At 33.2% G+C, this 27,806-nt stretch overlaps 1 protein-coding gene across 3 annotated transcripts in view; it reads right to left on the reverse strand.

Annotated features, from left to right (window-relative positions):
• LOC123263017 (protein trachealess) overlaps window positions 1-27,806 on the reverse strand; it is a 372,435-nt gene that overhangs the window by 209,251 nt on the left and 135,378 nt on the right. The gene's annotated exons all lie outside the window — the stretch shown is intronic.

The raw sequence follows: 27,806 nt of genomic DNA on the forward strand, positions 1-27,806 counted from the left end.
CGATAACTCACGAACGAATCAACCGATTTCGACCGGGCTTGCGGCGATCGACGTGGTTTTTTGATGTCAAAAGCTGATCAGTTTTTGGAATTGATCGGCACAGCCGTTCAAAAGTTATTGAAAAAAAACCACATTTCAAAAAATTTTTTTTGTAGTTTTTTTTAGATTTCTCAAAATCTACTGGTTCGAATCGGTCCAGAGTATATTCAAAATCTAAGTTTGGTCAAGCCCTTTCGAGTGGCGCCAACCGCGAAGAAATCGGTGAAGACGTATCAAAGTTATAAGAGGGTCACATACATACATACTGTAATAATTGTAAGTATGCTGATTGTATTCGCGTAAATGATTGCATTATTCACTACGATACGACAATTAAGTATCTTGGCGTGTTAATTGATAGCAATCTCACCTGGGAAAATCAGGTTATGAGTGTTTGTAATAGGGCAATGCGGGTTCTGGCGCAGTTGAAGATTAATTGAAGGTTACGTCAAAGTAAAGGGTATTAAATTATTTAAACGAAATTTGGAAAGAAACAATGGAAAAAATTTTTTTGAAGCTCGTTGGCCTTTTTTTAGACGAGAAAAAATTTTGAAAAATTTTTCTTTGGTAGTTTTCTTCGGATTTCTCCAGACCTCTGATCAAATCAGATCAAATTCATCAGATCTGTCCAGATTAAATTTGACCTGATTAGATCAAATCCGATCTGTTCAGATCTGGTTTGATTGAAATAGAATCAATTTACAAAAAAGTTTATAAAATAAAAATAATAGTGAAATTTATTTTATTTCTACTTGCAAATTAGAAATTATGTATTTGACATCAATTTTCCGTGATTTTGAGTCGAATTATCGTTGAAAAACAATTTGCGATGTTCGGGATTCGAACCTGGGTCCTCCTGCATGTCAATCCCAGAGCGTACCATTCAGCTACTCGAAGTACCTGACTGAGTTACTCTTCAGATAATAGTGTTGGCGCTGTATTATTCTTTCGTAAAATTCTGAGCTCGGTGTACAAACCATGATTACTTTATGTATTTTGACCCGCTGAAACCGAATATCGCAGTCATTTTTACGAAATTTCGGGCCATCTATTGTTTATAGCCGTTTGTTTAAACGAATATTTAATAAATAATTTTTTTTGAGATCGGATATTTTTTTTCAATATTTTAGGCAATTTTAAGATGAAAATTATTCTTATAAAATTTGCCGTAAGTTGATAGTTTCTGAGTAATAAATTTTTTAAAATTGAAAATTCTTGATCTTCAACAATTTTGATGATTAATTAGAAATAAATAAATTACTTAACACTAGGTTCCATGCACGTGATTGTAAAGAATACTTAAAGTTTCTATTGAAACAATAACATCCGGTTATAATTTATATTAAATAAAAAACGTGATCAAAGTTAGAGCATTTGTACGAGCTATTTATTAGAACATAAAGTATAAAAAGTCGTACCTAAGTAGATCTGCTCTGATCAGAGCAGATCTAATTAGATCGATCCATATCACCTTTATCATTACATATATTCATCAAGCTTGATCTGATTTGATCTAACTTGATCTGATCATATCTAAACTTTTTTCCCGCGTAATAATCCGATTAAATTAGGTCTGCATAGATCAAGTCAGATCTATTTATATCTTATTTTTAATTTAATTTTGATCAAACTTGATCTGGATTGGTCTAATTTGATTTGACCGGATCTAATTTGATCAAAACAGATCTATTCATATCTACTTTTTCATTTCATTTTGATCAAACTTGATCTGGATTGATTTAATTTGATCAGAGTGGATCTACATTGATCAGAACAGATCTCTTCATATCTACTTTTCAATTTCATTTTGATCAAACTTGATCTGGTTTGATCTAAACAGATCAAATTAGATCTGTCCATATCTACTTAGATCTAAATTTAGATCAAATCTGATCTGCTCAAATTAAATTTGATCAGAGCAGATCTAAACTTTTTCTCCCGGGATAGTTAGATTTCTATAAAATCTACTAAAAATGTCGCGCGGAGACCCATTTTTAGCGTTAAATTAAAATTATAAATAAAGGCGATAGAGTTCCGGGAGCAAGGAGTTTTTTATCGGAAATTTCCTCCTCTTTTGAAATCTTTTTTTGAAATTTCTTGAATATTAATAGTCTATGAAGTATTGGCAAACAACTTAATTATATTTTTGAGCTCGAAGAGTGCAAAAACATAAGTGCAATTTTGAGCGCTTAATTACGAAAGTAGCGGGAAGTTGCAGGAATGGCCTTCAGGAGTAGTGTAGTAAAGAGGCTTCCAGGATCGGTTACCATCAGAGCAGCAGTTACCGACCGAGGGTAAATATGATCGAGGGTTTGTATCCCATCTATCAGCCATATCGGGATCTGTTTTACCGACCGATTTTTCGCGGAAGTTAGCCATTTTGTTTTCTTGAAGTTTTTCTCTGAAATTTTTGTAGAACCCTCCCCCCTCCCCCTCGCCCTTCCCCCCTATATTATTTGGAAAATAATGACGTCACTTTCTCAGAATTTTCCACCTTTCTGTGGAATCGATGACTTCATTTAACAAGTTTTAACTTGTTTTTGACCAATCCGAGTGAAGCTTGAGTAGTGGGGATACTGCTTTAAAGTTACGTTTTTCCTAGAATTTTGGACTTTTCTGTGAAATCAATGACGTCATCAAACAAGTTTGAACTTGTTTCCGGTCAATATATTATTATAATTATTAATTTTAATTTTTAAAACAAAAAGTATGGTCTTTGTGGTTCTGTTGGCTCGGGGATTCGAACCTAGACCCTACAATTTATTCTTACTCGGATATCAACCAACATACCTCCTGACTCAACGAGCCACGAAGACCATACTTACCTATGATTAAATTGGAAAGGTTGATAAATAAATGGTTTTTTTCTTTTGACAAGCATATTATTTTATTAAACATAAAAAAATACATTTTATATAACTTTACGTACATTTCCACTAATTGGATTATAATTTACAATGCGATCCTGAATGATTAAGCAATAAGCTGTTGTCTGATCTGGAATTGCTGCTGCAGACTCAAACTCTAGACGAATGTCTACAGGTCCTGATTTTAATAATTCATTCTGCATGGAACAGTTAATAACAATCAGTGATGCTTTTGATGTAAAATCTTTTTTCGATAACAATGGTTCAGGTTCTTTATTATAGTATCACGCCTGAAAATTTGTGTACATTTTATATAATAGAGCATACTAATTTTGTGCAATATTGAGATTCAAATTTCCGTATGGATAGCATTGCGAATTTAAGTATAATTTCACATGACGTATACTGCAGTGATCAAATTCACATGCACTTTTATCTGCTTGATTTTTCCGTGATGTTTGGAAGCCCAAAACAACGTAGCGGGGTTTTTCTAATTGATTTGATGTTTTGACAGCCCATACATGTTTGGTAGTTAATGGTAAAAGTGGATATTCATACAACTCCCATGTGCGGTAACTCATTGATATTGATGGATCTCCGGAAAGATAATTAAGAAGTTGAATATTTTGCTTGTCTGCAACTTTAATGTACGGCATCATTCACTCAATTTTATGGAGAGTAATTTTGAATTCTTCAGCAGCTGTTTAAAAAATAGCATCTGTATCTGTTTGAGATTTTGATATTATCAATTGATGTTAGCAGTTTGGTATGATTCGAGGATAATCTTCTGCAAATCGACTGAATAGATTGAGGGGAATGCATACATCAAAATATCCATTTTCATCAGTCAATGAATCGGTAGTGTTTTTCAGCCATCCAGCATTCTAAAGTAGAGTAGTTTGTGTAGCACTTTGTGATAGGTATCCTTTTACAGTACATGTTAAGCCAACATTGTTTATACGATCAATTTCTTCACCGTTTAAAACAACGTATTTCTCGAAACAGATAGCACATACCCATATTGATAAATTTTGTTGACGCTGTTGCAGCATTTTCTTCTCTCTTCATTAGTCGACCATGTGTATGAAGACTACTCTTACTTGGTAATAAATAGAGATTTTGGTGTTGCACTACAATACGGATTTCATCGTTGTTGTTGAATGTTGATGATGCATGCGGTTGATGTGCATGAACCTCGTAATGTGAGATAGATTCATCACAAACAATACCTTGCTGAATAGTTAAGATGTCTTTCATGGTATAACATAAAACAGACAGCAGAAATGTATTTTTATTTTTTGCCACACCGTAGTCGAAGACTCAGGCTCTTGAGGAATGTTTCGTTTTAAGGTGTTAACCCTTTGGAAGGTTTTCGAGAACTGATGGTTTTTTGCCTTCTTTCCCCACTTTTATAGCTTTTTCGAACTTTACGATTGTAAATGGTAATTCCATTGTCTACTGATTGATTTTATATGTAAACGAATTGTCACTGTTTCTCCACGAAAATTAACAACTGTACTACGTTCATTAACAATTTTCAATTGGAGGTTATGTATTGCTCCTACGGTGACTGGATAGTAAATGACATGTACTGGTACTTCATTGATCTTATATCCTGGTGGAACTGTTGGAAAAAATTCGTAAATCGTGTGTACTTTGCGGTCGTTTATGTATGCACCTGAAGTTATATTGCATTTAACTCTCAACGCATTGATACTGAGGATTGAAACAGGCAAATCTAATTGATGTATGACATTTGGTTCCAATTTCCTTGCAGAAAATCCTAATAGACGTCCAATAGAGTTTTCTGGTAGAAAATCAATTTGATGGTTGCATTTTAGTCGACATCGATGTTTATTGTTATTTGGTTTTAAACTTAGAGAAACATCTGGTAGTACTTCTGTCAAGTAAGTTTCAATATCTTCTATTTCATAACTTCCTGTCGGTATCGTTATTTTTTTATCTTTGTCAAAGTAAAATTTATTGTGATCTTCATCAATATTAGGTATTGAATGAAATGTTAACAGTTCAATCAGTCCTAGCACATAATTTTTAGAACGACAATTCGATTGGTGGAAAGTAGTTTGCCTCCAAGATGGAGGACTCTCCTGACAGTGTCAATGTAAACGAATCATCCATGACTGATTGCTTCATCAGATTTAGTTTCTATTTATAGCTTTCCATTGAGAAATTCCAAACACATATGGCCACATATTACAGTATTGTACTCTTGATATCGTTTATGATTGTATTTTACGCTACCAACATCGAAATATTGCATTAAATTTGAGGTGGTTGAAGATCTCTAAAACTGTCAAAATAAATGACCTGATTACCAAACTTTTTATACGCCACCCAGTGAGTTCCACGACCATATTTATTATCAAGGTTTACAATTGCAGATTCTTTGATTCTTGGTCCTGACTCGGGTAAAGCATTTCTCATGAAAACACCTCGAAAGTGTGGAATTTTCATTATTTTAGCATATCTCTTTATATCGATATCAGTCAGAGCTCGATGTGGTAGCTTTATGTGTTTTTTGAATGAGGTCGCAAGTACAGACCCACTCCTTTTTTGTGTTTATTTAAGTGCATTCCTTTTCCAATCGCTATTGCTTCCATTGCAGAATTGTGTCTTTTGCTTTCGGCCAATTGCTCTGTATTAGCATTGGTATCATTCACAGCTTTTGCTATACCAGCAGCTCCACCTGCAAGAGCACCTGTTGCACTAAGTCGAGTTAAAACAGGTATGAGCATAAGCAAAAATCTTCCAACTTTTGCAGGCATTGGTAGTACTCTAGGTGTTGTCTTGATTTTTTTCTTACCACCAAAATTTTTAAAACAGCTTGACGAGCACCATTCAGAGCACTTTTTATTATGTTAGGTCCAGGTAGCATAGACTGTTTAGCGGCTTGAACGATTTGCTTGAATGGAACTTTAGGTCTCTTTTTCTTCTTCTGAACTTTCTTCTTCAAGCTGCTTCCACGTTTAGGTTTACATAACCTCTTCGTTGTACGTTTTTTCTTGGAACCTCGACGCTTCTTTTTTAATTCCATTCCAAGTTTTCTCTTCATTTTCATAGTTTTGTTTACAGTCTAAGCAGCAGCTTTTTCACCAACACTAACGTCTTTAGCTTGAAAACGTTGCAATGCCTTTTCAACAAGTACTTTGTCAGCTTCGTGACGAGCAGTAAGATTTTCTCGATTTTTAGAGTATACAATATCGTGCTTTTTGCATGCGACGTCGAGCTGATTAATACCAGGATCACCTTGAGGTAACCTCTTTTTCAATTTTGTACCAGGCCCACAATATTGATATCCCGGTAAATGCAATTCAAATAGAAGGTTGTTGATAATTGTATTCACGAAGCCACTACCTCGCTTACGTCTGCACTCTTTCATGACTCATTGAAGACTGATGAAGTATCCAAGAACTATTCATATATATACTGTAGCGTTCATGGAAAACTATCAGTCTTTATCAAAATGAGGTTTAAGAAACAATCAATGTTGCTGCCTGTCATTAATTTTGATTGTATCACTGAACCTCAAAAGAAAATAAAAAAACGACATGGTAAATTACTACCCAATAGTGTAAGAGCAGTATTTTGTGGTCCGTCAAATTGCGGTTAGACCAATGCACTATTGACATTGATCACTCATGCAAACGGTTTAAGATTTGAAAATATTTATCTGTATTCCAAATCTCTTAATCAGTCAAAGTATAAATTTTTGGAAAGTTTACTTAAGCCAATAAAAGGTGTTGGGTACTATTCTTTCAATGATAATGAGCATGTTGTCAAACCTGACAAAGCTCGACCTAACTCAGTTATGATATTTGATGACGTAGCATGTGAAAAACAAAATCACATTAGAGGATATTTTTGTAAGGGACGCCACTAAGATGTTGACAGCTTCTACCTTTGTCAAACTTATACTCGTATTCCAAAGCATCTGCTGCGAGACAACGCAAACCTGCTTGTAATCTTTCGTCAAGATGAAATGAACCTTAAGCACATCTACGACGATCACGTCAACACAGATATGACGTATCAACAATTTCGAGAAATATGTAATGCTTGTTGGAATCATGATAAATTTAATTTTATTATGATTGATAAAGACAGTGAACTCAATGGTGGACGATACAGGAAGGGATTTGATACTTTTATACGCATACGTGATGAATGAATATTGTTCAGTTACATTTTGATCATCAAGCTATCAACATGAAGAGTGAAAAAGTACGTGAACCGAGTGACATTTTGAGGCAAATAGCTAAGGCGAGTGAAATAATTCGTCGAAAGCATAAACATCAAATTAAACAAAAACAATGATGAACAAGCTGCAAATAAAATTTTCAAACCCGTAATGAAACCTTTGCAAAAATTATTGGATTCCTCGAATCCTCGAATCGAAACAAATGGTACATTATCTTGATAATTTTAAAGTTTAATTTTTCGTTAATTAAAAGCTCAATTTTAACTTTATTGTTTTGAATACAATCCCGACGATTTTTTTGATAAACACTTTTCTCTTGGAAGTGACATAACATTGATCACTAAAGAACTTACGGGTTTTGTGTTGTGAAACTTGTCTACTAACCAATCGTGGGAGATCATTAATTAAAGCAAAATGAAACTTACGTTCAAAGTTGGTGATCCTATTCTCGATGTCATCAATATCCATCCCCATATCTTCTGATGGAACTTCAACCATGAGAAGGTGAATTGTACGCTCATCTGAATCTTCTTACATTTTGACCCTAATGGGCAGGATAAAGAGCAGCAACCACAGACCACAAAAAGCAAAAGTTATTATTATTCTTGATGTTAATGACAGCACCTTTCTTCTTAATGTGACGAGGCATGGTGATGAAAGTTGTATTATTTCCACCTTCCAGAGGCATAAATTTGTTGATATTGACGGTGATGTTGATAACTTCCATGAGTGACCACCCAGAATCACGATGTTCAAAGTCATCAACTTTAACTTGAAGAGAGTCAATGATAAATTCATCAACCCAATCACTGAGGTTCGTTGATGCAAAAATACCCTCATTTCTGGTTGGAAAAGTCTTGGTCTCAATTATTTGGTCTTCGCCAGCAGGTTTCCAAAATTTAGCAGTTAATATGACGTTGACTTCAATGTTAGCATCTATCTGCAAAGCACTTTGCAACTGATTGATGATGAGTTTTTTGGCTTCCAGAAAAAAGTTCTTTAGATCGATGTGAAGCAGATTAACAACCATGCCAGTACTGATTCTTCTGTTAAACGCACTTTGAACATCTCGCCAAATCACACGAGTGTCATTTAATTGTACTTCAAAATTGGGATCAACACCCCCACTAACTACACCTTGCTGTTGTCTTTTAAATCTCTCATGATGAGAACCAAGCTGTGTAATGTAAAATTGTATTTTCAATTTTTCATGTACGTTGAAATCTGGAGATTTAAAAATTTCAGTCAGAGCATTAATGTGTTCTTCAGCAATATCACCCCACTCGTTAATAATCTAATCATGATCAGCAGGTGATAGATCAGGAAGTTCATCATAGGCACTTTACATGGCTTGAATAATTTCATCGTAGGCATCGGTATTCATTTTTAAAAAATACACACACAAACACTAACTAACATTTGTTTATAACTTTTTTTAAAAATCACAGTTGAAGAAAAAACTATACTTTGTAGGTTATGTTACTTGTTTACAAGTCAGAAAGTTTTATGATTGCTCAGTAAGCTAACCACCTTTATATATCCACGAGCACTTTGGTGGCGACACTAGTAATTTCAAAGATGATGCAATTTACTAAAAATATTACATTAGTTCTAAAAATATTAAATCAGTTCTAGAAATTTTCTCAGTACAAGCTTTTTCAAACATCTCTTCATTGGTCACTTAGATTTCAGAGGCGAGATTAGTGAGTAAGTGGAGGATGGCAAAGTATGGGGATAAATAGCTTTGTAGATGGCGTTAGTTGAATATTCTACATATTCTATAGTTTCGTCAACTACTGAAAGCAATAGTCTGAGTGGGGCGTTACTAAAATATTCTTTGAAAAACTAAGCATACTTGGTTATTTCATCAGATTCTCGAGAAAAATTTTAATGGTTTTGAAGTGGGCGTGACTAAAATATTGCATTAGATTCTTAGAAAGAAATTCTTAGAAAGCCATTATCCCCGATCCTTTCCTACCAATATCCAGGATCGAGGATAATGGCTTTGAAATAAAGAACTCTTTAATTAGTAAAAACACCGATCTTCGGAAAGAATAGTAAATTATCGAAAAATCCTGGCCAGGCGGGCTACAATCTTCATACAATCAAGTAGGAGATTAGAGTCTACGTATTTAAAAACATCTAAAAATACAATATTAAAAATTGTCAATATACAAGAATTACTCAGTGGGTCTTAATAGGTAACTGAATGATAGTTACGGACAGTGTCTCGGATAGCTTAAGGGTAGAGCAGTTAGCGCGATACCAAAAGATCCAGGTTCGATTCCTGGTCTGAGCATTTTCTGATTTATTATTTTTTCGGTGACCGAAAAAAGTCTCACTGAGAAAAGAATATAACATCTTTGCTTAATCTTAAATTAAAATAAAGATTGTTAATCTAATATATAAAATTCTCGTGTCACAGTTTTCGTTGCCATACTCCTCCGAAACGGCTTAACCGATTTTTATGAAATTTTTTGTGCTTATCCGGTATTTATGAGAATCGGCCAACATCTATTTTTCATCCCCCTAAATGTTAGGGATAGTCCACCCCTAAATTTTTTTTTTTATTTTTTAGACAAAATTTTTAATTTCTATTTTTTTATGATACAACATACAAAAATACATACAATCCTCAATTTTCACCCTTCTACGATCAACCCTTATTTTTTAATAGCCATTTTAGTAATTTAATCATTTTTCCTCTCCGGTCGAAAACTGATCAATCGTCATTTAATTCGTTATCCCCGCCAGATGTCTACAGGTGTCACTTCTGACCCAGTAAACAGCACGGAGTAGGGATGAGAACGAAGCCGGTCTCCTTTCTTTCTCACTCCCTACACAGTTGTCGGCCATCATTATTGTTTATGCATCAAGTGTAGTAGTAACGTTGACAATTATTATTTTGCTATCTCAGTGTAACTCTCATATTAACTTTTAATCATTCCTATTTTATCAATAATAATTAAATTATCAATTTTGAGTGTATTTTGCACGATTAGTTAATCAAGTGATTTTATAACCTCAAAAGTACTCAACACGTGACACGAGCTTCCAATAACAACGGATTTTGTGTTGTAAGTATACTTTTTTTATTTATATCGAAAATGTTGTTGATCTTATAAAAATGTAATTTTAATTTAATTTTATTAAAAAATGTAATTGAACAATTAAGATTTTCATAGTTTCCAAAAATCAATCATTATGAATCTTTATTTTGAAATGTCAATGGAAATATTGGTTGTATGAAAAAATTATAAGAGACAATGTTTTCATAAAATTTAATTTTTTACTTTTGTTTGAAAAATTTTTCCATAAAACTTATATTTTTGTTATAATTTCATAAATCAAAACTAATCATTTCAAAACTGCGGCAAAAATCCTGGCCCTAATTATACTTTTAACATTTTTCATCATTAAATAATTTCATTAATTCTATTTATGTATGTTTTGTACAGTGAGCAATGCCAAGAAAACGCAAAGGGGCTGATTTGAGCCGCAGTACAAGTAAAGCTCGAAACTTGCGAAATAGCAGATCCGAAAGAACAGAAGAACAAATCCAGCAACAAAATACTGATGCACGTGTCAGAATGGCGCAATTGCATCAAAAAGAGCCAGAAGATACACGAGCTGAACGCAATGAAGTCAGAAGATTAGAACAACGACAATCACGCCGTTTCACAGTCAATAGACGAAGAACAAATAACCAACAACGACAACAGGTACATCGAGCAAAAATTAATGAAAAACGTGATCGAAGCCAGGATTTTAAATGGCAAGTTCAGAGGTGAAAATATACTCATACCACGGATTCCTATTATACCTACAGATGTGCCAATTCAATTCAAACGTATTCAGTTTCCGATTAGATTGGCATTTGCAATGACTATCAACAAATCCCAAGGTCAAACGATGTCTGTTTGTGGATTAGATTTGAGAACACCATGTTTTTCACACGGACAATTATACGTGGCATGCTCTCGAGTGGGTAAACCATCCAGTTTGTTTGTGTTAGCTAAAGATGGACTAACAAAAAATATTGTTCACGCTATAGCATTAAGAGATTGATATTGTTTAATAGTGTTACTGTCGTAATTGTTTAATTAATGATTTATAATTTTAAGGAATAAATTATAATAACTTAAAAATAATGTTTGCCTTTTGTTATTTTTATATTCCCTCATCGTTCACAGCGCTTCATGCTTATTTCACGCATATACCACATTCTTACATACATACAATATACACATTCTAACATACATACATACTTACAATAAGTAAGCTATTTTTTGTCTACACTAGAAATTACTAGGAAATTATTTATATGGCAAAACAACGTTTGCCGGGTCAGCTAGTTATTATATATATTCATCCAAGGAAGGTATGAGTGCTCATACCAACAATAATGTGGTAAAAATAAATAAGTAAAAATTAAAAATTTAAAGAATTTAATAAATAAAAATTTAATGTAAAAATTTAAAATTAGTCTAACATCAATTTGGATCAGGGATAATGGCTTTGAAATAAAGAATTCTTTAATTAGTAAAAATACCGATCTTCGGAAAAAATAGTAAATTATTATTATTAATAATATTATATTATTATTATATTTTAATTGTTAATTTCAATTTTTTATTTTAATTTGTAATTTAAATTCGAAAGAGCATGCGCACGCTCCATTTTTCATCTTCATGTATAGTGATCTGTCGGTTGTGTACAGTGTATTTACACTCAACCAATCAGATTGCGGGAATGTGTCTTCAAATTTTATTAACTCTCACAACAGAATGAAGATGGCGTTACTTCTGAGTTTTGTGGAGAAAAGTCTCCTGAAGCGGATGTTTTGAGAAAGGATGGTAAAGAAAGAGCTCTGGAGGGGATGAAGAAGAAGGAGCTCTAGGTGGTGAGCCATTTTTTCTCAAACAAGGTTTTATTGTGGTGCGTAACGGTTGCTCTTGTTGTGAAAAAATGTAAGTTTCAGTTTTTAATTTTTTATTAAATAAACAAATCAATCACTAAACAATAAATAATAATAATTACGGGATCGATTACTTGTAGTTAATAAATAAATAAATAAAGAAATATTTTTTGAGAGAACTAAAAAATGATGCAACGGTTTTTTGGCTTGGGTTCGCCATTGTAACTTCGCGAAAAAAATTATAACCACGAAAAAATTTTTACTTTTTATTGCTACATTATATCTGAAAGTAATCCATCCTGTTATTATTATTTATTTTTGAATGATTGATTTGCTTATTTAATAAAAATTCTATTGCTTTTTTTTATTGTTTAAATTTTTTTTTTAATTTTTAACGTCCCGCTAAGAAAATCTCATATTTTCAAAACTCGAGAAGTTATTGGTTTTACCCCGTTTTACAAAAATCGAGTTTTCATCAGATCTCGAAGTTTGAGGGTCACAGGAAGCTTCCCTGACATCCCCGTTAGGGTGTCACTATGTCTGTATGTATGTATGTATGTATGTATGTGTGTGTGTGTGTGTGTGTATGTGTGTGTGTGTATGTATGTATGTAAGTATGTAAACCTCTTATAACTATTGAATGGCTCCTCACCGATTCCATCGCAGTTGGTGCCATTCGAAAGGGATTGTCCAAACTTAGATTTTGTATACAATTTGGATCGATTCAGACCGATAGATTTCGAAAAATTAAAAAAAAACTGAAAAAAAAAATTTTTTTAAAAGTGGTTTTTTTGGAATAACTTTTGAACGGCTTTATCGATTAACTCCAAAATCTAATCAGCTCTTAACCTTGAAAAACCACGTCAGGAAAGAAAACCCAAAAAAGTGTTTTTTTCAGAATTACTCCGAAATTTCCAGTTTGATCAATATAAACTTAAAATTTTTTAATAAGGCTTAAAAAACTACGTCGCATGCCGCCAACCGCGTGAAAATAGGTTCATTCATTCAAAAGTTATTGTGGTTTGAAAACTCAAAAAAACGTGTTTTATCAACGTTCTATCAAACTTTTGAGCTTACAAAGCTCAAAAGCATAGAAAAGTTATCTTTTTGAGCTCGGAGAACTTAAAACAACATATAAATTGTATTTTTGAACTCGAAGAGCTCAAAAACGTCGTAAATGCAATTTTAAGCGCCCAGGTATGGAATCAGCGGGAAGTTGCAGGGATGGCTCTCAGGGTCTACCGTTTTCCTAATTTTTTTTTTAATTCTTTTTTTTTTGATTTTTTTTTCTTCAATTGATTTTCAAAAAATTTATTTATTAAATTTTTTATTTGTTTGTTGAATTTTTTTAATTTATTTATTTGTTGAATTTTTTGAATTTCTCTATTTGTTGAATTTTTTAATTTATTTTTTGATTTATTTATTTTTTTAATTTGATTTATTTTTATTTTGAAATTCTTTATATTTATTTTAAAATTGTTTTTTTTTGTTTTAATTTTGTATTGTTTTTAAAATTTTTTTTAAAAATTTATTTCATTGAAAATTAATTTTTTTTAATGTGTTTTTTAATTTAATTTTTAAAATTTATTTTCGATCATATTTTTTGATTTTTTTTAAATTTATGTTTGTTTAATTTTTTTATTTTATTGTTTTAAAATTTATTTTCGATCATATTTTTTTGATTTTTGTTTTATTTTTTAAAATTTATTTTTGATTTTTTTTAAATTTATTTTTTGATTTTTTTTAAATTTATTTTTTTAAATTATTTTTTAATTTATTTTTTTTGGTTTTATTTTTTAATTTATTTTTGTTGATTTTTTGTTTGATTTATTTTTTTTGATTTATTTTTTTCAGATTAAAAAAATGTCTTGCCAAAGTCACTGTGCTGCGTTGTAATGCCTGGTCTATCCAAGAATTCGGGTGGAGAAAGCAGGCAGTACGGAAAATATCACATCAATTAACGAGCAGATTCGCAGGTGTACTGAAATTTGGCTTCTCAATAGACGACAATGTCTTTATCGTTAGGAGAGGGGGGGGGGCCGACTCTCCTGGGTATCGACAATACCAATTTTCTCTGGTACTTCAGGATACCAGGAGACGGCCCCATCCCCAATCCTGATCATTATGTCATGTGCGACAAAATTGTTCGACGCTTGTTAGCTAACAACGCAGCTAACAATGATGTTCCTGAGTCCGATGCTGATAACTTCATGGATGTTCTTGACTCTGACTCCAATACTGATGAGTGATGGATGCTGATGATTCAAAGGATGATGATGATGATGATTCAAAGGATGATGATGACGATGATGATGATGATGAGGGCTACGATGATGTTCGTGATGACGATGAGGCCAATGATGATGATGATGATGATCATAATGATTGGGATGCTGCGAGCGATCTTCTGTCTTTACCTCCACTGTATGAAGAAGGAATGAGGGAATTTATTTCATCAGATCCTGAAGAAGAAGAAGCGAAAAATAACACTCATGACCAGGATGAGCCACAAATCATTAAGCACCAGGATGAGCCACAAATGAATCAGCACCAGGATGAGCCACAAATGAATCACCACCAGGATCAACCACAAATGAATCAGCACCAGGATCAACCACAACACATGCAACAGCAGGATGAGCCACAAATGAATCAGCACCAGAATGAGCCACATATGATTCAGCACCAGGATGAGCCACAAATGAATCAGCACCAGGATCAACCACAAATGATTCAATATCAGGATCAACCACAAATGATTCAATACCAGGATCAACCACAAATGATTCAACACCAGGATGAGCCACATATGATTCAGCACCAGAATCAGCCACAAATAATTCAATACCAGAATGAACCACAAATGATTCAGCACCAGGATCAACCACAACACATGCAACAGCAGGACCTTCTTCAAAACATTTTAAGAGTTTTGAATAATTTACAACAGCACATATACAACATGCAGCAACAAGGATCATTTAATATTTCATCTAATTTACATTTACTTCTTAAAAAATTTTTTTAAATTTTCAAAAAATTTTATAAACAAAAAATAGATTAAAATTTTTAAAAAATCAAAAAATTAAAATAGATTAAAAAATTAAAGTAAATCAATAAAAAAATAAAATCAACAATTAATAATTAACAGTTAATAAATGAATCAATAAAAATCACAATTAATAGTAAATAATCAATCAATCAAAATGAAAAACAATAATAAAAAAAATTAATAATTAGTAGTTAATATTTGAAAAATCAATAATTGAAAAATTCAAATAAAAAATTTAAAAAAAATAGAAAAAAGTTCTTAAAGTTTAAAAAAATCAAAAATTAAAGTAAATCAATAAAATTAAAAAATAGAAAACAATTTTTAAAGATTACAATAAAATCAACAATTAATAATTAACAGTTAATAAATAAATCAATAAAAATCACAATTAATAGAAAATAATCAATAATAAATAAAACAGTAAATTAATAATCAACAATGAATAGATCAATAAAAAACTTAAAACAAAAAATAATTAACAGTTAATAAAAAATAAACCTAATATAAATCAGCAATCAAAACACAAATTAACTAACTTCTTTTTTAATTAATTTATTTTTTTTTTCAATAGGTGTATTCGTTATTTTTATTTTCTTAGAAAAGATTTAATTAAAGAGAAGTTAGTTAATTTGTGTTTTTTATAGATTCCAAAGATTAATCTAACATTATTTTTTATAATGTTATTATGTTCTATAGTAATTTTATATTACTATTATTTTAAGACTTCCCGTAAAAAAATATTCTGGTCAGGCTTGATATGAGCTGATAAGGCCATATAAAAATTTATGATATGTTCATGTCTGGCCTGATATGATCTGATATGTCCATATTTAATTATTGATATGTCCTGATATGGCCTGATATGAAAATTGGCCATATCAGGCCTGATCAAGCCTTATCAATTTGATATGTCTATATCAGACTTGATATAGCTTGATATGCTCATATCTAATTCTACATTATTTTTTAATAGATCCTGATATGCCCTGATATAACCTTATAAAGTTATATATACTTTGATAAACTTGAAAAAAAAATCCCTGATCAGGTTTGATATAACTTGATATGGATTCATATGGTCTGATATACTCATACCCTTACCAGCACATAAGTAGTCTTATGTACTCATATAAAAGCATACCCGAATAAAAAAAACTATTTATCATTATATATGATTCATATCTAATTATATAGAAGCATATGTAATTCATTTATAATTATATAGATGTATATATAATTCATAAAAAATTATATATGAATCATATAGAATTCTATATAATTTTTTTTACTCCAGTGAGTATTTTGTGATTACCATAAAACGTTCCCTTTTTCTATCTAAGAGTCTGTTACTCCAATGATTAACAATCTTTTAATATATAGTATTTTTCGGATGAAATAATAGGAATTAAAAAAAAAATTTAATTTCACAAAAATTATTAGTTTTGTCAAGTTCAAAAATTGTTAGCCAAGCCCTCCAGCAATATATAGTTCCATATACTAAACAAATAATTCCATTAAAATTTAAGCTTTCAATTCTCATTTTATCTCGATTATTTTTTTAATTTCAAAGAAATTATAAATTTTAAAGCAACGAAGTACCTGAACAATATATCGTAGAATCATTTTTGTGATTTCATGTATACATAGATAATTTTATAAATCTACATATAGATACCATTATTATATATGGGTCATTCCACCAAATAAGAACATTTTTACGGGGCGACCCTCGCGGATTATGTTTAAAATTTATGGAGGTGTTCTCTTTCATAAAACAAAAATTTCCTGAGAGTTTTAGCTCTTAATACGCAGCGGTCTTGAAGTTATGATTTTTTTAAATTTTGGAAAAAATTTTTTTTCAACTTTTTCGTCAACTTTTCTGATATGAAAAACATTTTTAAACAAAATCGACAAACATTGTATTTTGTAGAAAAAATTCTCAGCTTTTGAATGAAAATATTTATTTTTTCATAAACTCATCAAAAGACCCTTAAAAATCGAATTAAAGTGGAAAAATTGATTTTTTTCGGTGTGCAGCCCAAAATTCTTCAAATTTGAATTTTTTTTCTGAAAGCTGAGAGTTTTTTACACAAAATATAGCGTTTTGCCGATGTGCATATTTTTTGCTTCGTCACAATTAAATTAAATGTTAGATTCACTATGCAGTAATATAATTCAGAATAGTAATATAATTTTCTCTTTAATACTAAAATTATAGTACTCAGAAATTTTGAACCACCTGCTTAAAAGATGAGTCTATACTTCGTCACTTATCATGCAGATGGCGCTCACAACTCCCTCTATTTACTTTCATTTTGTGATTCATTTTTGAGCGATTTCTTTTCGGATCGTTTTTTCTTAACAAAAATATAATTGCTCAAGTTTTTAAGTAATAATTATTGCGTTACTTTGATATTTCATCGCCATGAGTAAACGTATACGGTCAGTAAATTGTTGTAATCCATTCAATGAGTCACGTAAGTAACTAATACAGTGCACTTGACCTCTTATGTATAACCTCTACGTAGAACCAATTAAATTAATAGCCTTGTGTTTAATATTGACTTTTGACATATAATTAAACGAAACTTTTAGATAGAAAAGAAGTTAAAGATTTAAGAAAATTTCCCGACGAAGATCGTTGGAAATTTCCTGACTTAGATGACACTTCAATGTTATGTGTGCGTTGTCGATTCCGTGTCAAAGAATATATTCCGCCGGCATCAGAGGAAGAGGAAATTATTTCAAGTCAAATTAGTGTTGAAAGTCTGAGTATATCAGCTGAAATTTGTACTCAAGGAAGCAGTTTATCTCGAACTGTCAGTAATTTTAGCGACAATCTATGTGATTACAATGATCATTCTTTAGAGCGATTTTTGAAAATTCCTCTTATTGAAAAAGACAGGTAAAAATTTTCTATTGATTAAGTTTTTCATTTACTGAGTAAAAACTTACTTAATTATTTTTCTATGCGTTTAATTTAAGGTTATATTCTGAAAAAAATTATGGAGTAAAAAAACTTGATGAGAGCTATGCTGCCCTAGAGAATAAGTTCCAATCACAATTTGGAATAGTACCTGAATCTACCTACAGAAAGATTAATCAAGATCATTTTTCCATGATAGCTAAAGTGAAGAAATTATATAACGCTGAAAGTGACAAGTAAATTTTTTTAACAATCGATCATTTTAAAATATCTTCATTTTTTCATATTAATACGATCGATCGTTTGCTTTACAGATCAATAAAAAAGAAGCTGCTTTCAATTTTACCCGACAGTTGGGAAGTCAGTCGTATAGCATCTGAATTTAACTGTTCTCGAAAAATGGTACTCTGGTGAAATAACTACTAATACTTTGAATCCCACAAAAGTTCCAGGCAATCAGCTGCTTAAGTTAGATGTAAAAAAACTTGTCATTGATTTTTATGAAAGCGAAGAAAACTCAAAACAATTAGCGGGCATGAAAGATTTTAAATCTGTGAAGGATTGTAATGGAAATCGAACTACACATGTCGTATGTGTTTGTACTATTTATTAAAATGTAAAATTGATGTTAGACGGTACTTGTGTATTTGACATTCTCTATAATTGTACTAAAACTAGTTATTAATCTTATTACATTTATTCCATTTAGGATGTAATTTTCCAAAATTTGCGGAAAACACCGATTGGGTTGTAGAATCTCAGCCAATTTACAAAAATTTATTGAATAAATTAGTTTGTAACAATCCAAAAGAATCGTGCTTTTCCAGAATGTGCAATAGTTGTCCAAATAATGAAGAAATCGCTGATTATTTTCGTGTGTCGTTTAATGAATCTGATGTTAATGAAATCCAATATAAAATGTGGACATCAACAGACCGTTGTACTATTGTGAATGTTACTTCAGATTCCGAAGACTTCATCGAGACTTTAGTGACGCAACTTGATAAGCTTTTGAAACATGATTTTATTGCAAAAACACAAAGTCGATTTTTTTCTGATACAAAACTAAATTTAAAGAGTGGGGAATTCGCCATAGTATTTGACTTTGCGGAAAATTATGCATTCGTTGTGCAGGAAGCAGCTCAAGGCTTTCATTGGAATAATGATCAAGCTACTATATTTCCAATGGTGATTTATTATAACGAAAATGATACTATTAAGCATTTGAGCTTTGTTGGTATTTCAGATTGTCTTAAGCACGACACAGTTTTAATTTATTTATTTCAAGAGCAATTGATTGCCTTTCTTAAAAAGAAGTTTGCTGTCATCAATACGATTTTTTACTTCTCTGATGGAGCTCCACAACAATTCAAAAACAAGAAAGCATTTACAAACTTATGTTATCATTATGCTGACTTCGAAATCAACGCTGAGTGGCATTTTTTTGCAACTGCCCATGGCAAAGGACCATGCGATGGTCTTGCGGGTTCATTAAAACGATATGCTGCTAGAGCTTCATTACAAATGAACAATAAAGAGCATATACTGAAACCACAAGATTTGTTTTCCTAGGGAACGAAAAATTTTACAAGCGTTGACTTTACTTTTATAGCTAATGACGATTATTTAATAAAAAAAAAATGTGTTAGACGTACGATATTCTCAATCGAAAACAGTGAAAGGTACACAGTCATTACACACTTTTGTGCCTTTAAAAGATGAAATCGGTTATGCTTTCATTAAAACTGTGTCCACATCTCAAAAAAGTTAAAAAATAAAAGTATTTTAATTATAATGAATTTGCGTTTAATTTAATTGTGACGAAACAAAAAATATGCACATCGGCAAAACGCTATATTTTTTGTAAAAAACTCTCAGCTTTCAGAAAAAAAATTCAAATTTGAAGAATTTTGGGCTGCACACCGAAAAAAATCAATTTTTCCACTTTAATTCGATTTTTAAGGGTCTTTTGATGAGTTTATGAGAAAATAAATATTTTCATTTAAAAGCTGAGAATTTTTCCTATAAAATACAATGTTTGTCGATTTTGTTTAAAAATGTTTTTCATATCAGAAAAGTTGACGAAAAAGTTGAAAAAAAATTTTTTCCAAAATTTCAAAAAATCATAACTTCAAGACCGCTGCGTATTAAGAGCTAAAACTCTCAGGGAATTTTTGTTTTATGATAGAGAACACCTCCATAAATTTTAAACATAATCCGCGAAGGTCGCCCCGTAAAAATGTTCTTATTTGGTGGAATGACCCATATAAATATTGACAGTTAATAATTAATAAATTAGATAAAAAATTTTGTTCACTACGAATCGATCATGTATACGATTCGCATTACTTGTAGTTATAATAAACTTCGTTCTTCCCACTCACGCCGATTTTTTTTTCCTTTGGAAATAATTATATATAATTATACATAATTATATAGGGCCATTTTTCATTTATAATTATGTAATATAATGATATATAATTTTTTTTACCGGGGCGGGTACATAGTCTGATATACTTATATCAAGGCATATATAGTCTGATATGGCCAATTTCCATATCAGGCCTGATATGGACGGTTTATATCAGGCCTGATATAGTCTGATCAGAAAATTTTTTCACGGGTAGTTTCAAATAAAATAATTTTTAATAATTAAATAAATTTTGAGAAAGTAATTTCAAAAACCCACCTCCTATTTAACAACATTAGTATTAGTTATAGTATTAGTAATAATATTATTGGTACTAAAAGTAGTATTAGTAATAGTAATCATATTAGATTTAATATTAGTAATAGTAATAGTTGTAATATTAGTATTGGTAATAGTAATAATATTAGTAATGATAATAATAACAATAATAATAATAATAATTATGATAATAACTTAACAGTCATGCGCAGTCAACTAAAATCACAATATTTGCATGCAATTTATAAAGAATTCTTAAAAAAAAATAACTGCAAGTCGAAAACGCTTCATTATTTCAATCTTAGCTTTTATTTTATCAGATAAATATAATTTCATTTACATTTTTACGTCAAAATTCAAAATTATAAAATTGACCGCCAAGATACAATAAAAAAAGTTCTTTTTTCAGTGCTGCTACGTTGAATTTTTTTATATCATCAGGATCTTTGAATAATTTTGCCGTTCTAGCAGGCAAAAATACAACGTAAAGATCATCAATAGTTGCAATAATACGATGTCCAAATTTTGTATTGACAATCTTCAATTAAGAAATTCGGTATTCATTATTGACGGTCAAATCAGTAAGCTTCTTGGTAGGCAAAAAATCCTCGAGATGATTAACCTTTTTGATTGCTTCAAAATCCATGGTTCCAGAAATGATGAGGCTATTAATAATGATAATAATTAATAATTTATTAAAGACATAAACAAAGACGTAATTTGACAATTATAAAAAGCTCATTAAAATACTAACCTGTGTTTTTGAATAGAATATATATCAGCACAAACACTTTTAAAACAAAACTGTACGAACAGTGTTCGATTTATAGGATATATTAACACAGTGATTTCTTCAGAGAGACTGTGAAGCTGTGAAATCTAAGCTAGATTATATAACAGTATCCTCACTACACATACTTCACTGATTCGTCAAAAACAAGTCCAAACTTGTGAAATGACATCATCAATTCCACAAAAAGTCCAAAATTCTAAGAAGAAACGTAGTTATAGAGCAGTGTCCCTACTACTCGAGCTTCACTCGGATTGGTCGAAAACAAGTTCAAACTTGTTAAATGACGTCATCGATTCCACAGAAAGGTCGAAAATTCTGAGAAAGTGACGTCATTATTTTCCAACTAATATAAAGAGGAAGGGAGAGGGGGGAGGGTGTTCCACAAAAATTTCAGAGAAAAACTCCAAGAAAACATCATGGCTGACTTCCGCGAAATGGTCAACTTTCATAAACACAAAATGGTCGACTTTCACGAAATAGTCAACTTTCATAAAAACAAAATGGCCGAATTCCACAAAAAAACAAAATGGCCGACTTCCAAAAAATAGTCAACTTTCATAATAAAATGGCCGACTTTCACGAAATTCCCGACTTCCACGAAATGGCCGACTTCCACGAAATGGCCGACTTCCCGCGAAAACTTAGTCGGTAAAACAGATACCGAGATCGTCGATAGTCGGGACACAAATCCTCGACCATATTTACCCTCGGTCGGTAACTGATGCTCTGATGGTAACCGGTCCTGGAAGCCCCCTTACTACACTACTTTCAGGGTCAACCGTTTTCCTATTTTTATTTTTACACGCTTTTTATTAGCTTCACTTGTATGTCAGTTTGTCAGTTTGTCAGTTTGTCAGTTTGTCAGTTTGTCAGTTTGTCAGTTTGTCAGTTTGTCAGTATGTAACTCTCCTTCGCATAAAGAGACTACCATAATGATATTATTTAAATTTTGATTATTATCAACCTAGAACCCAGGTGATGACCTTCCTAGTCATCCTCTGATGACCATCCCGAAGTTATATCTCGAAACCAGGTGTTTTCCTCCGTAGGTTTTCATCGGGAATGGCACAGATAAACCCGTACATCAACCCGGAATCCTCTGATGACCATCCCGAAGTTAAATCTCGAAACCAGGTGTTTTCCTCCGTAGGTTTTCATCGGGAATGGCACAGATAAACCCGTACATCAACCCGGAATCCTCTGATGACCATCCCGAAGTTATATTTCGAAACCAGGTGTTTTCTTCCGTAGGTTTTCATCGGGAATGGCACAGATAAACCCGTACATCAACCCGGAATCCTCTGATGACCATCCCGAAGTTATATCTCGAAACCAGGTGTTTTCCTCCGTAGGTTTTCATCGGGAATGGCACAGATAAACCCGTACATCAACCCGGAATCCTCTGATGACCATCCCGAAGTTATATTTCGAAACCAGGTGTTTTCCTCCGTAGGTTTTCATCAGGAATGGCACAGATAAACCCGTACATCAACCCGGAATCCTCTGATGACTATCCCGAAGTTATATCTCGAAACCAGGTGTTTTCCTCCGTAGGTTTTCATCGGGAATGGCACAGATAAACCCGTACATCAACCCGGAATCCTCTGATGACCATCCCGAAGTTATATTTCGAAACCAGGTGTTTTCCTCCGTAGGTTTTCATCGGGAATGGCACAGATAAACCCGTACATCAACCCGGAATCCTCTGATGACCATCCCGAAGTTATATTTCGAAACCAGGTGTTTTCTTCCGTAGGTTTTCATCGGGAATGGCACAGATAAACCCGTACATCAACCCGGAATCCTCTGATGACCATCCCGAAGTTATATTTCGAAACCAGGTGTTTTCCTCCGTAGGTTTTCATCGGGAATGGCACAGATAAACCCGTACATCAACCCGGAATCCTCTGATGACCATCCCGAAGTTATATCTCGAAACCAGGTGTTTTCCTCCGTAGGTTTTCATCGGGAATGGCACAGATAAACCCATACATCAACCCGGAATCCTCTGATGACCATCCCGAAGTTATATCTCGAAACCAGGTGTTTTCCTCCGTAGGTTTTCATCGAGAATGGCACAGATAAACCCGTACATCAACCCGGAATCCTCTGATGACCATCCCGAAGTTATATTTCGAAACCAGGTGTTTTCCTCCGTAGGTTTTCATCGGGAATGGCACAGATAAACCCGTACATCAACCCGGAATCCTCTGATGACCATCCCGAAGTTATATTTCGAAACCAGGTGTTTTCCTCCGTAGGTTTTTTACACGCTTTATATTAGCTTCACTTGTATGTCAGTTTGTCAGTATGTAACCCTCCGTGGGTAATTTGCGCGCCTGAATATTTTTGATAATCAACAAATAATAGTTTAAAAAAACTAAAAAATCACGCTTTTATAAATAAACCAAACTAAAAAGTAAAAAATAAATAATAGTTTAAAAAACTAAAAACACGCTTTTCATAGAAAACCAAACTAAAAATAGAAAATAAATTTTAATAAATTTAAATTAAGAATAGTGTTAAAAATTTCAATAAATATAAATTAATAATAGTGTAAATAAAAAAATGTATTTTATTTTAAAAAAAGCGTGGGGTGCATGGTGTCAATAGTTATAAATATTTTATTGACAGATATGAGTAGAGTGATTATCATTTTGATATCTTAAAAAGCACCCCACGCTTTTTTTAAAATAAAATACATTTTTTTATTTACACTATTATTAATCTATATTTATTGAAATTTTTAACACTATTCTTAATTTAAATTTATTAAAATTTATTTTCTATTTTTTAGTTTGGTTTTCTATGAAAAGCGTGTTTTTAGTTTTTTTAAACTATTATTTATTTTAAGTAATAAACATTTGTAAGAAATAATTAATTTTCATCAAAACGCAATATTAAATAACATGGATTATATAAATAATAAACGGCCACACTTTGTCACCTTATAGATTGAGTTCATGAGAATGATGAGGTTTGCATCAACTCATCGGTCGTAGGGCGTAGGGGTTAGTTATCGGTCTGGCAAGCGCGCGGCTCGGGTTCGAATCTCGGTTAGAACGGAATGTGATTTTCACTTTATTTCTATAAATAGCGAAAGTTAGGTCTAAATTAAGACTCAAACGGTCAAAACTTGCGTTAGCTCTACATTAATAATAAAATAAAAAAATAACACTTAAAAAATTCTTTTTAACTTCCCGCTAAGAAAATTGAAAATTTTCAAAAGTTGGGAAGTTATTGGTTCTACTCAGTTGTACAAATATCGAGGTTTTAACAGATCTTGACGTTTTGAAGCCCTAAGAAGCTTTCCTGACTATTTTTACGATGATGTCCGTACGTCTGTCTGTATATGTGTGTGTATGTGTGTGTGTGTGTGTGTGTGTTTTTTTTTTTTTTTTTTTCCCTTAGGGGGGGGAATCCTTTTTACGGATTCTAGGCGTAGCTGTTTGGCCTGGATATGTGGCGACTCGACGCAGCGTCATACTAAAACTCGACGCTAACGCCCCTACCCACTTAACCCTAAACCCCTTTCCTCTTTCCTCTAATCCCTCATGGAAACCGCCGTTAGGCATTACTTCGTGGGGGGAGGATATAGCGACTGCTCTTCCTTCTGGTAATTAGGTATTATTTTAACTTTCTTCTAGTTGTTGTCATTTGCTCTTTTTCTTTCGATGGAACGCAAGTCTATAAGGACTTCTGTTGCAAACGTGTTTGCGGCGTTCCAGGCAGCCTCTGATGACAGCATTGCTTCTACTATTGTCTCTGGTTGGATTTTCTTCTTCAGGATCATCTCCAGCTCATCGCGCTGTAGGTAAAATCGTGGACACTCAAAGAAAACGTGATCCGCGTCTTCATTGATTCCTGGGCAGGACGGGCACTCCGGTGAATCATCATGCTTGAAGTGGTGAAGATACGTCCGAAAACATCCATGTCCTGACAACATCTGCGTCAGATAGTAATTGACCTCGCCATGACTCCGGTTTATCCAAATGTCGATTTTCGGTATGAGACGGTGTGTTTATCTTCCTGTCCCACTGCGATTGCCATCGTGCGATGCTGTTCTGCCGTTCTTCAGCTCTGAGTTCCTCGGCACTTAGTGTGGTTGACCTCTTTCGTTGGTAAAGGTTCCGTCTTTCCTCAGCTAGAACTCTAAGCGGCAGAGTTCCGGAAATGACACACACTGCTACTTCTGATATCGTGCGGAATGCACTGGCTAGTCTTACAGCGCTCAGTCGATATACTGGTCCAGCTTTTCTCCATGATTCTTGCAACTTCAGCGCGTCTGCCCAAATGGATATTCCATATGTGAGCACCGATGTGACAACTGATGATAGTAGTAGTCTCCTGCTCTGCTTTGGCCCTCCGACGTTCGGCATCAGTCGTGCGAGACTAGCCCTCACTACTGACGCTTTGGCACTGACGTGTTCCACTTGCTGTTTAAAGTTGAGACGGGCATCAAGTATCACTCCCAAATATCGGATGTAAGGTTGTGATGTGATTTCTTGTTCGCCGACTTTCAGCTTGATGGTCTCTAACACTTTTCTGCTGGATATAAGCACTGCCTCAGTTTTGTGTGTAGCCAGATGCAGGTTTACCGTATTCATCCACCGATGGACTTGCTCGAAGGTGAAGTCGAACATGTTGTTAATTTCGTCAAGGTGTTTAGCGACGATTACTACGGCTACGTCGTCTGCATATGCTACGAGTTTTACACTTCTTGGCAATTTCAATCTCAATAGGCCATCGTACATGATATTCCACAGCAGTGGACCAAGTACAGAGCCCTGGGGTACACCTCCTGTAATATCGTACTCTTTTAGACCATTCTTCGTGTCGTATTTAAGATCTCTATCGGTGAAATAGCTGGCCACTATTCTACACAGGTATTCTGGAACGTTTTTCTCTCGAAGAGCTTGCATGATGCAGTTCCAGTTGGCGGAATTGAAGGCGTTTTTAATGTCTAATGCCGCCACCAGGCAATACTTCTTTGTGCCACCCTTCCATCTGGTTCCTGCGATCGCTTCTTTAGCCGTGCTAACAACCAGATTGATCGCGTCCAGGATTGATCGTCCTTTCCGGAATCCATACTGGTTGTCTGCCAGGAGTGGGTCGACTACTGCATCTATTCGTTGATGAATTATGCGCTCAAGTATCTTACCCGCCGTATCTAGCATGCAAAGTGGTCGGTAAGATGACGGTTCTTCTGGTGGTTTCTTCCCTTTAGGTAACAGTACCAATCGTTGCTGTTTCCACTTACGAGGAAAAGTCCCCTCCTTGAGGCATGCATTATAAGCGTCTAGGAATAATGTTGGAGAGTTTTTTTTTTTTTTTTAGAGATAAAAACTTTAATTTCAAAATTACGGAAAAATTGTTTGTTATCAAGAAAAATTATTATGAGATTATATTTTCCAGATTTTTTTTATACAGTTAATAATTTCACCGTAATTTCAAAATCAAGATTTTCGTAATTATCAAAAATTTGAATCATTCATTACGATTATTATTTTGAAGTCATGGAAAAAATATAAATTTATTTAAGCTATTTTTATCTGTACAATGACAAAAAATGACTTGGTTTTGACACCTTATCAGGTGACTGAATCGAATATTTCGGACAGTAACTCATATAGCCTACTGGTAGAGTCTCAGGCGTGCAACCAGATGAGCCGGTTTCGAGTCTCGATCTAGACTGTCCGAAGTATTTTTTTTTATTTTATTGTCCGTGACAGTAGCGTAAAATTACCGTGATTTGACAGTATATTGAGCGTACAGTTTCGGTCATAACGTCGTAGATTCACTTGCATACGCACCGTATATATTCAATAAATTTATAGTAGACATCGTTCACAACGGTATCCGATGCTGATTGACAAATCGCTCGGTAAAAACTAACTTTATACGGTGAAACGACCGTGAAACAACTGTCAATCGACCGTGCTTTCACCGTGTCGCCGAAACCGCCAGGGTTAAATCTTTCATAGTAGTGACACCAATGTTAGATGGTATTACGGCCCCTTTATTCTCTATTTCCCCAGTTCCCAAATTTGTCTTTAATGACAAATTTAGCTATAAATTATGGCTCTTTACCGTAAGATGGACGGTGGTGTTTATTACTCGGTAGGTCTTATTAGGTGACTGAATGGTAGTTACGGACAATGTCTCGGATAGCTTAACTGGTAGAGCCTTTGGCGCGTAACCAAACGATCCGGGTTCGAGTCCCGGTCTGGGCTGTCTGAATTATTTTTTCGATTACCGAAAAATTCCTACTGAGTAAGGTCCCTCCTTCCCCCTTCATCCTTT

Source organism: Cotesia glomerata, linkage group LG4 (assembly GCF_020080835.1).
Source record: "Cotesia glomerata isolate CgM1 linkage group LG4, MPM_Cglom_v2.3, whole genome shotgun sequence".
Classification (NCBI taxonomy): domain Eukaryota; kingdom Metazoa; phylum Arthropoda; class Insecta; order Hymenoptera; family Braconidae; genus Cotesia; species Cotesia glomerata.